Source organism: Leptonotus elevatus, chromosome 5 (genome assembly GCF_054856555.1).
Source record: "Leptonotus elevatus isolate MCC_2025b chromosome 5, RoL_Lele_1.0, whole genome shotgun sequence".
Taxonomy (NCBI): Eukaryota; Metazoa; Chordata; class Actinopteri; order Syngnathiformes; family Syngnathidae; genus Leptonotus; species Leptonotus elevatus.
In genome coordinates, this window is record NC_141243.1 from 27,666,188 (window position 1) to 27,681,245 (window position 15,058).

Consider the following 15,058-nt stretch of genomic DNA (forward strand, 5'->3'; position numbering starts at 1 on the left):
GTTGTAGTATAAACAGGAGGTCCCCATCCATTAGTGATGTGAGTTTGGAGACATGACGATGGACAATCATGAAGTTATTGATCTGTAATAACAACCATAAAATTCTGAAAAATACAGAAGGTGTTATTTTATTAAAAAGAGTTGTAGTATAAGCAGGAGGTACCCATCCTTGTGTGCTGTGAGTTTGGAGACATGACGATGTACAATCATGAAGTTATTGATCTGCAATAACAACCATAAAATCCTGAAATAAACAGGAAGTGTTATTTTTGTTGGAAAATTAGTTGTAGTAAAAACAGGAGGTCTCCTTCCATGTGTGATGTGAGTTTGGAGACATGACGATATACAATCATGAAGTTTCTGATCTGCAATAACAACCATAAAATTCTGAAAAATACAGAAGGTGTTATTTTATTAAAAAGAGTTGTAGTATAAGCAGGAGGTACCCATCCTTGTGTGCTGTGAGTTTGGAGACATGACGATATACAATCATGAAGTTATTGATCTGCAATAACAACCATAAAATTCTGAAAAATACAGGAAGTGTTATTTTGCTGAAAAAAAGTTTTGTAGTATAAACAGGAAGTCCCCATCCATGTGTGATGTGAATTTGGAGACATGTTGATATACAATCATGAAGTTATTGATCTGCAATAACAACCATAAAATTCTGAAAAATACAGAAGGTGTTATTTTGCTAAAAAGAGTTGTAGTATAAGCAGGAGGTCCTCATCCATGTATGATGTGAGTTTGGAGACATGACGATAGACAATCATGAAGTTATTGAACTTCAATAACAACAATAAAATTCGGAGAAATACAGGAAGTGTTATTTTGCTTAAGAAAAAAAAGAGATGTTGTATAAACAGGAGGTCCCCATCCATGTGTGCTGTGAGTTTGGAGACATGAAGATGTACAATCATGAAGTTATTGATCTGTAATTACAACCAGAGAATTCAGAAATTTACATTAAGTGTTAGTTTGCTGAAAACAGTTGTAGTATAAGCAGGAGGTCCCCATCCATGTGTGCTGTCAGTTTGGAGACATGACAATGTACAATCATGAAGTTATTGATCTGCAATAACAACCATAAAATCTTGAAACAAACAGGAAGTGTTATTTTTGTTGAAAAATTAGTTGTAGTAAAAACAGGAGGTCTCCTTCCATGTGTGATGTGAGTTTGGAGACATGACGATGTAAAATCATGAAGTTATTAATCTGTAATAACAACCATAAAATTCTGAAAAATACAAAAAGTGTTATTTTGCTTAAAATAGTTTTAGTATAAGCAGCAGGTCCCCATCCATGTGTGCTGTGAGTTTGGAGACATGACGATGTACAATCATGAAGTTATTGATCTGCAATAACAACCATAAAATCCTGAAATAAACAGGAAGTGTTATTTTTGTTGGAAAATTAGTTGTAGTAAAAACAGGAGGTCTCCTTCCATGTGTGATGTGAGTTTGGAGACATGATGATATACAATCATGAAGTTATTGATCTGCAATAACAACCTTAAAATTCTGAAAAATACAGGAAGTGTTATTTTGCTGAAAATAGTTTTAGTATAAGCAGGAGGTCCCCATCCATGTGTGATGTGAGTTTGGAGACATGACGATATACAATCATGAAGTTATTGATCTGCAATAACAACCATAAACCAAAAATACAGGAAGTGTTATTTTGCTGGGGAAAAAGAGAGTTGTAGTATAAACAGGAGGTCCCCATCCATGTGTGAGGTAAGTTTGGAGACATGACGATGGACAATCATGAAGTTATTGATCTGCAATAACAACCATAAAATTCTGAAAATTACAGGAAGTGTTATTTTGCTGAAAAAAGTGTTGTAGTATAAACAGGAGGTCTCCATCCATGTGTGATGTGAATTTGGAAACATGACGATATACAATCATGAAGTTATTGATCTGCAATAACAACTATAAAATTCTGAAAAATACAGGAAGTGTAATTTTGTTGAAAAAAAAGAGATGTAGTATAAGCACGAGGTCCCCATCCATGTGTGATGTGAGTTTGGAGACATGACGATGGACAATAATGAAGTTATTGATCTGTAATTACAGCCAGAGAATTCAGAAATTTACATTAAGTGTTAGTTTGCTGAAAAGAGTTGTAGTATAAGCAGGAAGTCCCCATCCATGTGTGATGTGAGTTTGGAGACATGCCGATATACAATCATGAAGTTATTGATCTGCAATAACAACCATAAAATTCTGAAAAATACAGGAAGTGTTATTTTTGTTGAAAAAAAAGAGATGTAGTATAAGAAGGAGGTACCCATCCTTGTTTGATGTGAGTTTGGAGACATGCCGATATACAATCATGAAGTTATTGATCTGCAATAACAACCATAAAATTCTGAAAAATACAGGAAGTGTTATTTTTGTTGGAAAATTAGTTGTAGTAAAAACAGGAGGTCTCCTTCCATGTGTGATGTGAGTTTGGAGACATGACGATATACAATCATGAAGTTATTGATCTGCAATAACAACCATAAAATTCTGAAAATTACAGGAAGTGTTATTTTGCTGAAAAAAGTGTTGTAGTATAAACAGGAGGTCTCCATCCATGTGTGATGTGAATTTGGAAACATGACGATATACAATCATGAAGTTATTGATCTGCAATAACAACTATAAAATTCTGAAAAATACAGGAAGTGTAATTTTGTTGAAAAAAAAGAGATGTAGTATAAGCACGAGGTCCCCATCCATGTGTGATGTGAGTTTGGAGACATGACGATGGACAATAATGAAGTTATTGATCTGTAATTACAGCCAGAGAATTCAGAAATTTACATTAAGTGTTAGTTTGCTGAAAAGAGTTGTAGTATAAGCAGGAGGTCCCCATCCATGTGTGATGTGTGTTTGGAGACATGACAATGTACAATCTTGAAGTTATTGATCTGCAATAACAACCATAAAATTCTGAAAAATACAGAAGGTGTTATTTTGCTGGGGAAAAAGAGAGTTGTAGTATAAACAGGAGGTCCCCATCCATTAGTGATGTGAGTTTGGAGACATGACGATGGACAATCATGAAGTTATTGATCTGTAATAACAACCATAAAATTCTGAAAAATACAGAAGGTGTTATTTTATTAAAAAGAGTTGTAGTATAAGCAGGAGGTACCCATCCTTGTGTGCTGTGAGTTTGGAGACATGACGATAGACAATCATGAAGTTATTGATCTGCAATAACAACCATAAAATCCTGAAATAAACAGGAAGTGTTATTTTTGTTGGAAAATTAGTTGTAGTAAAAACAGGAGGTCTCCTTCCATGTGTGATGTGAGTTTGGAGACATGACGATATACAATCATGAAGTTATTGATCTGCAATAACAACCATAAAATTCTGAAAAATACAGAAGGTGTTATTTTATTAAAAAGAGTTGTAGTATAAGCAGGAGGTACCCATCCTTGTGTGCTGTGAGTTTGGAGACATGACGATATACAATCATGAAGTTATTGATCTGCAATAACAACCATAAAATTCTGAAAAATACAGAAGGTGTTATTTTGCTAAAAAGAGTTGTAGTATAAGCAGGAAGTCCTCATCCATGTATGATGTGAGTTTGGAGACATGACGATAGACAATCATGAAGTTATTGAACTTCAATAACAACAATAAAATTCGGAGAAATACAGGAAGTGTTATTTTGCTTAAGAAAAAAAAGAGATGTTGTATAAACAGGAGGTCCCCATCCATGTGTGCTGTGAGTTTGGAGACATGAAGATGTACAATCATGAAGTTATTGATCTGTAATTACAACCAGAGAATTCAGAAATTTACATTAAGTGTTAGTTTGCTGAAAACAGTTGTAGTATAAGCAGGAGGTCCCCATCCATGTGTGCTGTCAGTTTGGAGACATGACAATGTACAATCATGAAGTTATTGATCTGCAATAACAACCATAAAATCTTGAAACAAACAGGAAGTGTTATTTTTGTTGAAAAATTAGTTGTAGTAAAAACAGGACGTCTCCTTCCATGTGTGATGTGAGTTTGGAGACATGACGATGTAAAATCATGAAGTTATTAATCTGTAATAACAACCATAAAATTCTGAAAAATACAAAAAGTGTTATTTTGCTTAAAATAGTTTTAGTATAAGCAGCAGGTCCCCATCCATGTGTGCTGTGAGTTTGGAGACATGACGATGTACAATCATGAAGTTATTGATCTGCAATAACAACCATAAAATCCTGAAATAAACAGGAAGTGTTATTTTTGTTGGAAAATTAGTTGTAGTAAAAACAGGAGGTCTCCTTCCATGTGTGATGTGAGTTTGGAGACATGATGATATACAATCATGAAGTTATTGATCTGCAATAACAACCGTAAAATTCTGAAAAATACAGGAAGTGTTATTTTGCTGGAAATAGTTTTAGTATAAGCAGGAGGTCCCCATCCATGTGTGATGTGAGTTTGGAGACATGACGATATACAATCATGAAGTTATTGATCTGCAATAACAACCATAAACCAAAAATACAGGAAGTGTTATTTTGCTGGGGAAAAAGAGAGTTGTAGTATAAACAGGAGGTCCCCATCCATGTGTGATGTAAGTTTGGAGACATGACGATGGACAATCATGAAGTTATTGATCTGTAATAACAACCATAAAATTCTGAAAAATACAAAAAGTGTTATTTTGCTTAAAATAGTTTTAGTATAAGCTACAGGTCCCCATCCATGTGTGCTGTGAGTTTGGAGACATGACGATGTACAATCATGAAGTTATTGATCTGCAATAACAACCATAAAATCCTGAAATAAACAGGAAGTGTTATTTTTGTTGGAAAATTAGTTGTAGTAAAAACAGGAGGTCTCCTTCCATGTGTGATGTGAGTTTGGAGACATGACGATATACAATCATGAAGTTATTGATCTGCAATAACAACCATAAAATTCTGAAAATTACAGGAAGTGTTATTTTGCTGAAAAAAGTGTTGTAGTATAAACCGGAGGTCTCCATCCATGTGTGATGTGAATTTGGAAACATGACGATATACAATCATGATGTTATTGATCTGCAATAACAACTATAAAATTCTGAAAAATACAGGAAGTGTAATTTTGTTGAAAAAAAAGAGTTGTAGTATAAGCACGAGGTCCCCATCCATGTGTGATGTGAGTTTGGAGACATGACGATGGACAATAATGAAGTTATTGATCTTTAATTACAGCCAGAGAATTCAGAAATTTACATTAAGTGTTAGTTTGCTGAAAAGAGTTGTAGTATAAGCAGGAGGTCCCCATCCATGTGTGATGTGAGTTTGGAGACATGACAATGTACAATCATGAAGTTATTGATCTGCAATAACAACCATAAAATTCTGAAAAATACAGAAGGTGTTATTTTGCTGGGGAAAAAGAGAGTTGTAGTATAAACAGGAGGTCCCCATCCATTAGTGATGTGAGTTTGGAGACATGACGATGGACAATCATGAAGTTATTGATCTGCAATAACAACCATAAAATTCTGAAAAATACAGAAGGTGTTATTTTGCTGGGGAAAAAGAGAGTTGTAGTATAAACAGGAGGTCCCCATCCATGTGTGCTGTGAGTTTGGAGACATGACGATGTACAATCATGAAGTTATTGATCTGCAATAACAACCATAAAATCCTGAAATAAACAGGAAGTGTTATTTTTGTTGGAAAATTAGTTGTAGTAAAAACAGGAGGTCTACTTCCATGTGTGATGTGAGTTTGGAGACATGACGATATACAATCATGAAGTTATTGATCTGCAATAACAACCATAAAATTCTGAAAAATACAGAAGGTGTTATTTTATTAAAAAGAGTTGTAGTATAAGCAGGAGGTACCCATCCTTGTGTGCTGTGAGTTTGGAGACATGACGATATACAATCATGAAGTTATTGATCTGCAATAACAACCATAAAATTCTGAAAAATACAGGAAGTGTTATTTTGCTGAAAAAAAAGTTTTGTAGTATAAACAGGAAGTCCCCATCCATGTGTGATGTGAATTTGGAGACATGACGATATACAATCATGAAGTTATTGATCTGCAATAACAAACATAAAATTCTGAAAAATACAGAAGGTGTTATTTTGCTAAAAAGAGTTGTAGTATAAGCAGGAGGTCCTCATCCATGTATGATGTGAGTTTGGAGACATGACGATAGACAATCATGAAGTTATTGAACTTCAATAACAACAATAAAATTCGGAGAAATACAGGAAGTGTTATTTTGCTTAAGAAAAAAAAGAGATGTTGTATAAACAGGAGGTCCCCATCCATGTGTGCTGTGAGTTTGGAGACATGAAGATGTACAATCATGAAGTTATTGATCTGTAATTACAACCAGAGAATTCAGAAATTTACATTAAGTGTTAGTTTGCTGAAAAGAGTTGTAGTATAAGCAGGAGGTCCCCATCCATGTGTGCTGTCAGTTTGGAGACATGACAATGTACAATCATGAAGTTATTGATCTGCAATAACAACCATAAAATCTTTAAACAAACAGGAAGTGTTATTTTTGTTGAAAAATTAGTTGTAGTAAAAACAGGAGGTCTCCTTCCATGTGTGATGTGAGTTTGGAGACATGACGATGTAAAATCATGAAGTTATTAATCTGTAATAACAACCATAAAATTCTGAAAAATACAAAAAGTGTTATTTTGCTTAAAATAGTTTTAGTATAAGCAGCAGGTCCCCATCCATGTGTGCTGTGAGTTTGGAGACATGACGATGTACAATCATGAAGTTATTGATCTGCAATAACAACCATAAAATCCTGAAATAAACAGGAAGTGTTATTTTTGTTGGAAAATTAGTTGTAGTAAAAACAGGAGGTCTCCTTCCATGTGTGATGTGAGTTTGGAGACCTTTTTTTTTTTTTTTTTTTTTTTTTTTTTTTTTTTTTTTTTTTTTTTTTTTTTTTTTTTTTTCTTAAGAGCTCAGTATTGTTCATTCGGAAATGTCATCATCATTGCTCTTTTTTTTTTTTTTTTTTTTTTTTTTTTTTTTTTTTTTAAATATATATATATATATATATACACATATATACATACATATATACATATATACATACATACATACATACTTTTTTTTTTTTTTTTGTGTGTGTGTGGGTGAGTATGTGTGTGTGCGTGCGTGCGTGCGTGTGTTTGTTAGCTCACCAGAAAACCTATTAGAAAAAAAAATCTTATACCGTTCACCTAAATCGAACACCAGGAGACCCGAGGGGACCGAAGAAAACCAAGGAAGGTGAAATCCAGCACCGACCAGACACCCCCCACCAGAACTCCTCCCCAGCCCAAGAAACATCCAGACCCCAACAAATCCAAAAAACATAAAGTCAGGGAGGCCTCAAGAGACCAACGGAGAGACCGAGAAAAGGAAGGAAGGACAGACGAAGCCGCGTGAGATCCGAGACACCAGCCTCCACCGATTCAATAACCTGAGGAGGAAACAGATTGTGTCTGAGTTTCGGTAGATGCTGGTGTGGTGGATCTGGCATGCATGAAAATCTCCACCAAAGAGGGGAGCCGTCGACCCCCGCCGGAACAGAGCAAGCGCAACACCTCAGGGCCCCCCAGGCCGCGGCAGCGCCAAAGGACGACCCCCGGGCCCCACCAGGGCCACCGGCCGGAGAGCAAACCCAGGAGCAGGAGCGCCCCCCGCCCCAACACGGCCCGCGCCCCCGGCCCAACGCAGCAGGACGGGGCACTGCAGGCCCACCAGGCACCCCACCGGCCCCCAACCCCCGCCCCCCCACCACCCCCCGCCCCCCATCCACCCCCCGCCACCCACCCCAACCCAGCCCCAGCCGCCCCCATGCCCCCAATCCCCCAGACACCCCCCACCCCCAGCACCCCCCCACCCCGCAACCCCCACCACCGCCCCCCCCCAACAAAGCCGCCCCCCCCCCGACCCCACCCCAACCAACCGGCAGCCCCCCAACCCCCGACCCCCAGCATGATGGAGACATGATGATATACAATCATGAAGTTATTGATCTGCAATAACAACCATAAAATTCTGAAAAATACAGGAAGTGTTATTTTGCTGAAAATAGTTTTAGTATAAGCAGGACGTCCCCATCCATGTGTGATGTGAGTTTGGAGACATGACGATATACAATCATGAAGTTATTGATCTGCAATAACAACCATAAACCAAAAATACAGGAAGTGTTATTTTGCTGGGGAAAAAGAGAGTTGTAGTATAAACAGGAGGTCCCCATCCATGTGTGAGGTAAGTTTGGAGACATGACGATGGACAATCATGAAGTTATTGATCTGCAATAACAACCATAAAATTCTGAAAATTACAGGAAGTGTTATTTTGCTGAAAAAAGTGTTGTAGTATAAACAGGAGGTCTCCATCCATGTGTGATGTGAATTTGGAAACATGACGATATACAATCATGAAGTTATTGATCTGCAATATCTGTAATTGTTTTTTTTTTTTTTTTTTTTTTTTTTTCGTTGTGTATTTTTTTTTTTTTTTATTTTTTTTTTTTAATTTTTTTATTTTTTGTTTTTTAATTATTTTTTTTTGTATTTTTTTTTTTTTTTTTTACATCTGTAATTACAGCCAGAGAATTCAGAAATTTACATTAAGTGTTAGTTTGCTGAAAAGAGTTGTAGTATAAGCAGGAAGTCCCCATCCATGTGTGATGTGAGTTTGGAGACATGCCGATATACAATCATGAAGTTATTGATCTGCAATAACAACCATAAAATTCTGAAAAATACAGGAAGTGTTATTTTTGTTGAAAAAAAAGAGATGTAGTATAAGAAGGAGGTACCCATCCTTGTTTGATGTGAGTTTGGAGACATGCCGATATACAATCATGAAGTTATTGATCTGCAATAACAACCATAAAATTCTGAAAAATACAGGAAGTGTTATTTTTGTTGAAAAAAAAAAGAGATGTTGTATAAGCAGGATGTCCCCATCCATGTGTGCTGTGAGTTTGGAGACATGACGATATATACAATCATGAAGTTATTGATCTGCAATAACAACCATAAACCAAAAATACAAGAAGTGTTATTTTGCTGGGGAAAAAGAGAGTTGTAGTATAAACAGGAGGTCCCCATCCATGTGTGAATTGAGTTTGGAGACATGACGATGTACAATCATGAAGTTATTGATCTGCAATAACAACCATAAAATCTTGAAACAAACAGGAAGTGTTATTTTTGTTGAAAAATTAGTTGTAGTAAAAACAGGAGGTCTCCTTCCATGTGTGATGTGAGTTTGGAGACATGACGATATACAATCTTGAAGTTATTGATCTGCAATAACAACCATAAAATTCTAAAAAATACAGGAAGTGTAATTTTGCTGAAAAAAAAGAGATGTAGTATAAGAAGGAGGTCCCCATCCATGTGTGATGTGAGTTTGGAGACATTTTGATGGACAATCATGAAGTTATTGATCTGTAATAACAACCATAAAATTCTGAAAAATACAGGAAGTGTAATTTTGTTGAAAAAAAAGAGATGTAGTATAAGCACGAGGTCCCCATCCATGTGTGATGTGAGTTTGGAGACATGACAATGTACAATCATGAAGTTATTGATCTGCAATAACATCAGAAAATTCTGAAAAATACAGAAGGTGTTATTTTGCTAAAAAGAGTTGTAGTATAAACAGGAGGTCCCTATCCATGTGTGCTGTGAGTTTGGAGACATGACGATGTATAATCATGAAGTAATTGATCTGTAATCACAAACAAAAAATTCTAAAAAATACAGGAAGTGTAATTTTGTTGAAAATAAAGAGTTGTAGTATAAGCAGGAGGTCCCCATCCATGTGTGATGTGAGTTTGGAGACATTTTGATGGACAATCATGAAGTTATTGATCTGTAATAACAACCATAAAATTCTGAAAAATACAGAAGGTGTTATTTTGCTAAAAAGAGTTGTAGTATAAGCAGGAGGTCCCCATCCATGTATGATGTGAGTTTGGACACATGACGATATACAATCATGAAGTTATTGATCTTCAATAACAACAATTAAATTCGGAGAAATACAAGAAGTGTTATTTTGCTGAAGAAAAAAAAGAGTTGTAGTATGAACAGGAGGTCCCCATCCATGTGTGCTGCGAGTTTGGAGACATGACGATGTATAATCATGAAGTAATTGATCTGTAATCACAAACAAAAAATTCTGAAAACTAGTTTAGTGTTAGTTTGCTGAAAAAAGAGTTGTAGTATAAACAGGAGGTCCCTATCCATGCGTGATGTGAGTTTGGAGACATGACGATATACAATCATGAAGTTATTGATCTGCAATAACATCAGAAAATTCTGAAAAATACAGAAGGTGTTTTTTTGCTAAAAAGAGTTGTAGTATAAACAGGAGGTCCCTATCCATGTGTGCTGTGAGTTTGGAGACATGACGATGTATAATCATGAAGTAATTGATCTGTAATCACAAACAAAAAATTCTGAAAACTAGATTAAGTGTTATTTTGCTAAAAAGAGTTGTAGTATAAGCAGGAGGTACCCATCCTTGTGTGCTGTGAGTTTGGAGACATGCCGATATACAATCATGAAGTTATTGATCTGCAATAACAACCATAAAATTCTGAAAAATACAGGAAGTGTAATTTTGTTGAAAATAAAGAGTTGTAGTATAAGCAGGAGGTCCCCATCCATGTGTGATGTGAGTTTGGAGACATGACAATGTACAATCATGAAGTTATTGAACTGTAATAACAAACATAAAATCCTGAAATAAACAGGAAGTGTTATTTTTGTTGAAAAATTAGCTGTAGTAAAAACAGGACGTCTCCTTCCATGTGTGATGTGAGTTTGGAGACATGACGATATACAATCTTGAAGTTATTGATCTGCAATAACAACCATAAAATTCTGAAAAATACAGGAAGCGTAATTTTGCTGAAAAAAAAGAGATGTAGTATAAGCAGGAGGTCCCCTTCCATGTGTGATGTGAGTTTGGAGACATGACGATGTAAAATCATGAAGTTATTAATCTGTAAAAACAACCATAAAATTCTGAAAAATACAAAAAGTGTTATTTTGCTTAAAATAGTTGTAGTATAAGCAGCAGGTCCCCATCCATGTGTGCTGTGAGTTTGGAGACATGACGATGTACAATCATGAAGTTATTGATCTGCAATAACAACCATAAAATCCTGAAATAAACAGGAAGTGTTATTTTTGTTGGAAAATTAGTTGTAGTAAAAACAGGAGGTCTCCTTCCATGTGTGATGTGAGTTTGGAGACATGATGATATACAATCATGAAGTTATTGATCTGCAATAACAACCCTAAAATTTTGAAAAATTTAGGAAGTGTTATTTTGCTGAAAATAGTTTTAGTATAAGCAGGAGGTCCCCATCCATGTGTGCTGTGAGTTTGGAGACATGACAATGTACAATCATGAAGTTATTGATCTGCAATAACATCAGAAAATTCTGAAAAATACAGAAGGTGTTATTTTGCTAAAAAGAGTTGTAGTATAAACAGGAGGTCCCTATCATTGTGTGCTGTGAGTTTGGAGACATCACGATGTATAATCATGAAGTAATTGATCTGTAATCACAAACAACAAATTCTAAAAACTAGATTAAGTGTTATTTTGCTAAAAAGAGTTGTAGTATAAGCAGGAGGTACCCATCCTTGTGTGCTGTGAGTTTGGAGACATGCCGATATACAATCATGAAGTTATTGATCTGCAATAACAACCAAAAAATTCTGAAATATACAGGAAGTGTTATTTTTGTTGAAAAATTAGTTTTAGTAAAAACATAAGGTCTCCTTCCATGTGTGATGTGAGTTTGGAGACATGACGATATACAATCATGAAGTTATTGATCTGCAATAACAACCATAACATTCTGAGAAATACAGGAAGTGTTATTTTGCTGCAGAAAAAAATGAGATGTAGTATAAACAGGAGGTCCCCATCCATGTGTGATGTGAGTTTGGAGACATGACGATGTAAAATCAAGAAGTTATTAATCTGTAATAACAACCATAAAATTCTGAAAAATACAAAAAGTGTTATTTTGCTTAAAATAGTTGTAGTATAAGCAGCAGGTCCCCATCCAAGTGTGCTGTGAGTTTGTAGACATGACGATGTACAATCATGAAGTTATTGATCTGCAATAACAACCATAAAATTCTGAAAAATACAGGAAGTGTTATTTTGCTGGGGGGAAAAAAAGTTGTGGTATCAACGGGAGGTCCCCATCCATGTGTGATGTGAGTTTGGAGACATGACGATATACAATCATGAAGTTATTGATCTGCAATAACATCAGAAAATTCTGAAAAATACAGAAGGTGTTATTTTGCTAAAAAGAGTTGTAGTATAAACAGGAGGTCCCTATCATTGTGTGCTGTGAGTTTGGAGACATCACGATGTATAATCATGAAGTAATTGATCTGTAATCACAAACAAAAAATTCTAAAAACTAGATTAAGTGTTATTTTGCTAAAAAGAGTTGTAGTATAAGCAGGAGGTACCCATCCTTGTGTGCTGTGAGTTTGGAGTCATGCCGATATACAATCATGAAGTTATTGATCTGCAATAACAACCAAAAAATTCTGAAATATACAGGAAGTGTTATTTTTGTTGAAAAATTAGTTTTAGTAAAAACATAAGGTCTCCTTCCATGTGTGATGTGAGTTTGGAGACATGACGATATACAATCATGAAGTTATTGATCTGCAATAACAACCATAACATTCTGAGAAATACAGGAAGTGTTATTTTGCTGCAGAAAAAAATGAGATGTAGTATAAACAGGAGGTCCCCATCCATGTGTGATGTGAGTTTGGAGACATGACGATGTAAAATCAAGAAGTTATTAATCTGTAATAACAACCATAAAATTCTGAAAAATACAAAAAGTGTTATTTTGCTTAAAATAGTTGTAGTATAAGCAGCAGGTCCCCATCCAAGTGTGCTGTGAGTTTGTAGACATGACGATGTACAATCATGAAGTTATTGATCTGCAATAACAACCATAAAATTCTGAAAAATACAGGAAGTGTTATTTTGCTGGGGGGAAAAAAAGTTGTGGTATCAACGGGAGGTCCCCATCCATGTGTGATGTGAGTTTGGAGACATGACGATATACAATCATGAAGTTATTGATCTGCAATAACAATTATAAAATTCTGAAAAATACAGAAAGTGTTATTTTGCTGAAAAAAAAGTGTTGTAGTATAAGAAGGAGGTACCCATCCTTGTTTGACGTGAGTTTGGAGACATGACGATGGACAATCATGAAGTTACTGATCTGTAATAACAACCATAAAATTCTGAAAAGTACAGAAGCTGTTATTTTGCTAAAAAGAGTTGTAGTATAAGAAGGAGGTACCCATCCTTGTGTGCTGTGAGTTTGGAGACATGACGATGTACAATCATGAAGTTATTGATCTGCAATAACAACCATAAAATTCTGAAAAATACAGGAAGTGTAATTTTGTTATAAAAAAAGAGATGTAATATAAGTAGGAGGTCCCCATCCATGTGTGATGTGAGTTTGGAGACATGACGATATACAATCATGAAGTTATTGATCTGCAATAACAACCATAAAATCCTGAAAAATACAGGAAGTGTTATTTTGCTGGGGAAAAAAAGAGTTGTCGTATAAACAGGAGGTCCCCATCCATGTGTGATGTGAGTTTGGAGACATGACGATGTACAATCATGAAGTTATTGATCTGTAATAACAACCATAAAATTCTGAAAAATACAGAAAGTGTTGTTTCGCTAAAAGGAGTTGTAGTATAAGCAGGAGGTCCTCATCCTTGTGTAAGTGTTATTTTGTTGAAAAAAGAGTTGTAGTAAAAACAGGAGGTCCCCATCCATGTGTGATTTGAGTTTGGAGGCATGACGATATACAATCATGAAGTTATTGATCTGCAATAACAACAATAAAATTCTGAAAAAAACAGGAAGTGTTATTTTGGTGAAGAAAAAAAAGAATTGTCGTATAAACAGGAGGTCCCCATCCATGTATGATGTGAGTTTGGAGACATGACGATATACAATCATGAAGTTATTGATCTTCAATAACAACATTACAATTCAGAGAAATGCAAGGAAGTGTTATTTAGCTGAAGAAAAAAAAGAGATGTAGTATAAACAGGAGGTCCCCATCCATGTGTGATGTGAGTTTGGAGACTTGACGATGTAAAATCATGAAGTTATTGATCTGCAATAACAACCAGAAAATTCTTAAAAATACAGGAAATGTTATTTTGCTGAACAAAAAAAAGAGTTGTAGTATGAACAGGAGGTCCCCATCCATGTGTGCTGTGACTTTGGAGACATGATGATGTATAATCATGAAGTAATTGATCTGTATTCACAAACAAAAAATTCTGAAAACTAGATTAAGTGTTAGTTTGCTGAAAAAAGAGTTGTAGTATAAACAGGAGGTTCCCATCCATGTGTGCTGTGTGTTTGGAGACATGACGATGTAAAATCATGAAGTTATTGATCTTTAATAACAACCATAAAATTCTGAAAAATACAAAAAGTGTTATTTTGCTTAAAATAGTTTTAGTATAAGCAGCAGGTCCCCATCCATGTGTGCTGTGAGTTTGGAGACATGACGATGTACAATCATGAAGTTATTGATCTGCAATAACAACCATAAAATCCTGAAAAATACAGGAAGTGTTATTTTGTTGAAAAAAGAGTTGCAGTAAAAACAGGAGGTCCCCATCCATGTGTTATGTGAGTTTGGAGGCATGACGATATACAATCATGAAGTTATTGATCTGCAATAACAACAATAAAATTCTGAAAAAAACAGGAAGTGTTATTTTGGTGAAGAAAAAAAAGAATTGTCGTAAAAACAGTAGGCCCCCATCCATGTATGATGTGAGTTTGGAGACATGACGATATACAATCATGAAGTTATTGATCTTCAATAACAACAATACAATTCAGAGAAATACAAGGAAGTGTTATTTTGCTGAAGAAAAAAAAGAGATGTAGTATAAACAGCAGGTCCCAATCCATGTGTGCTGTGAGTTTGGAGACATGACGATTGACA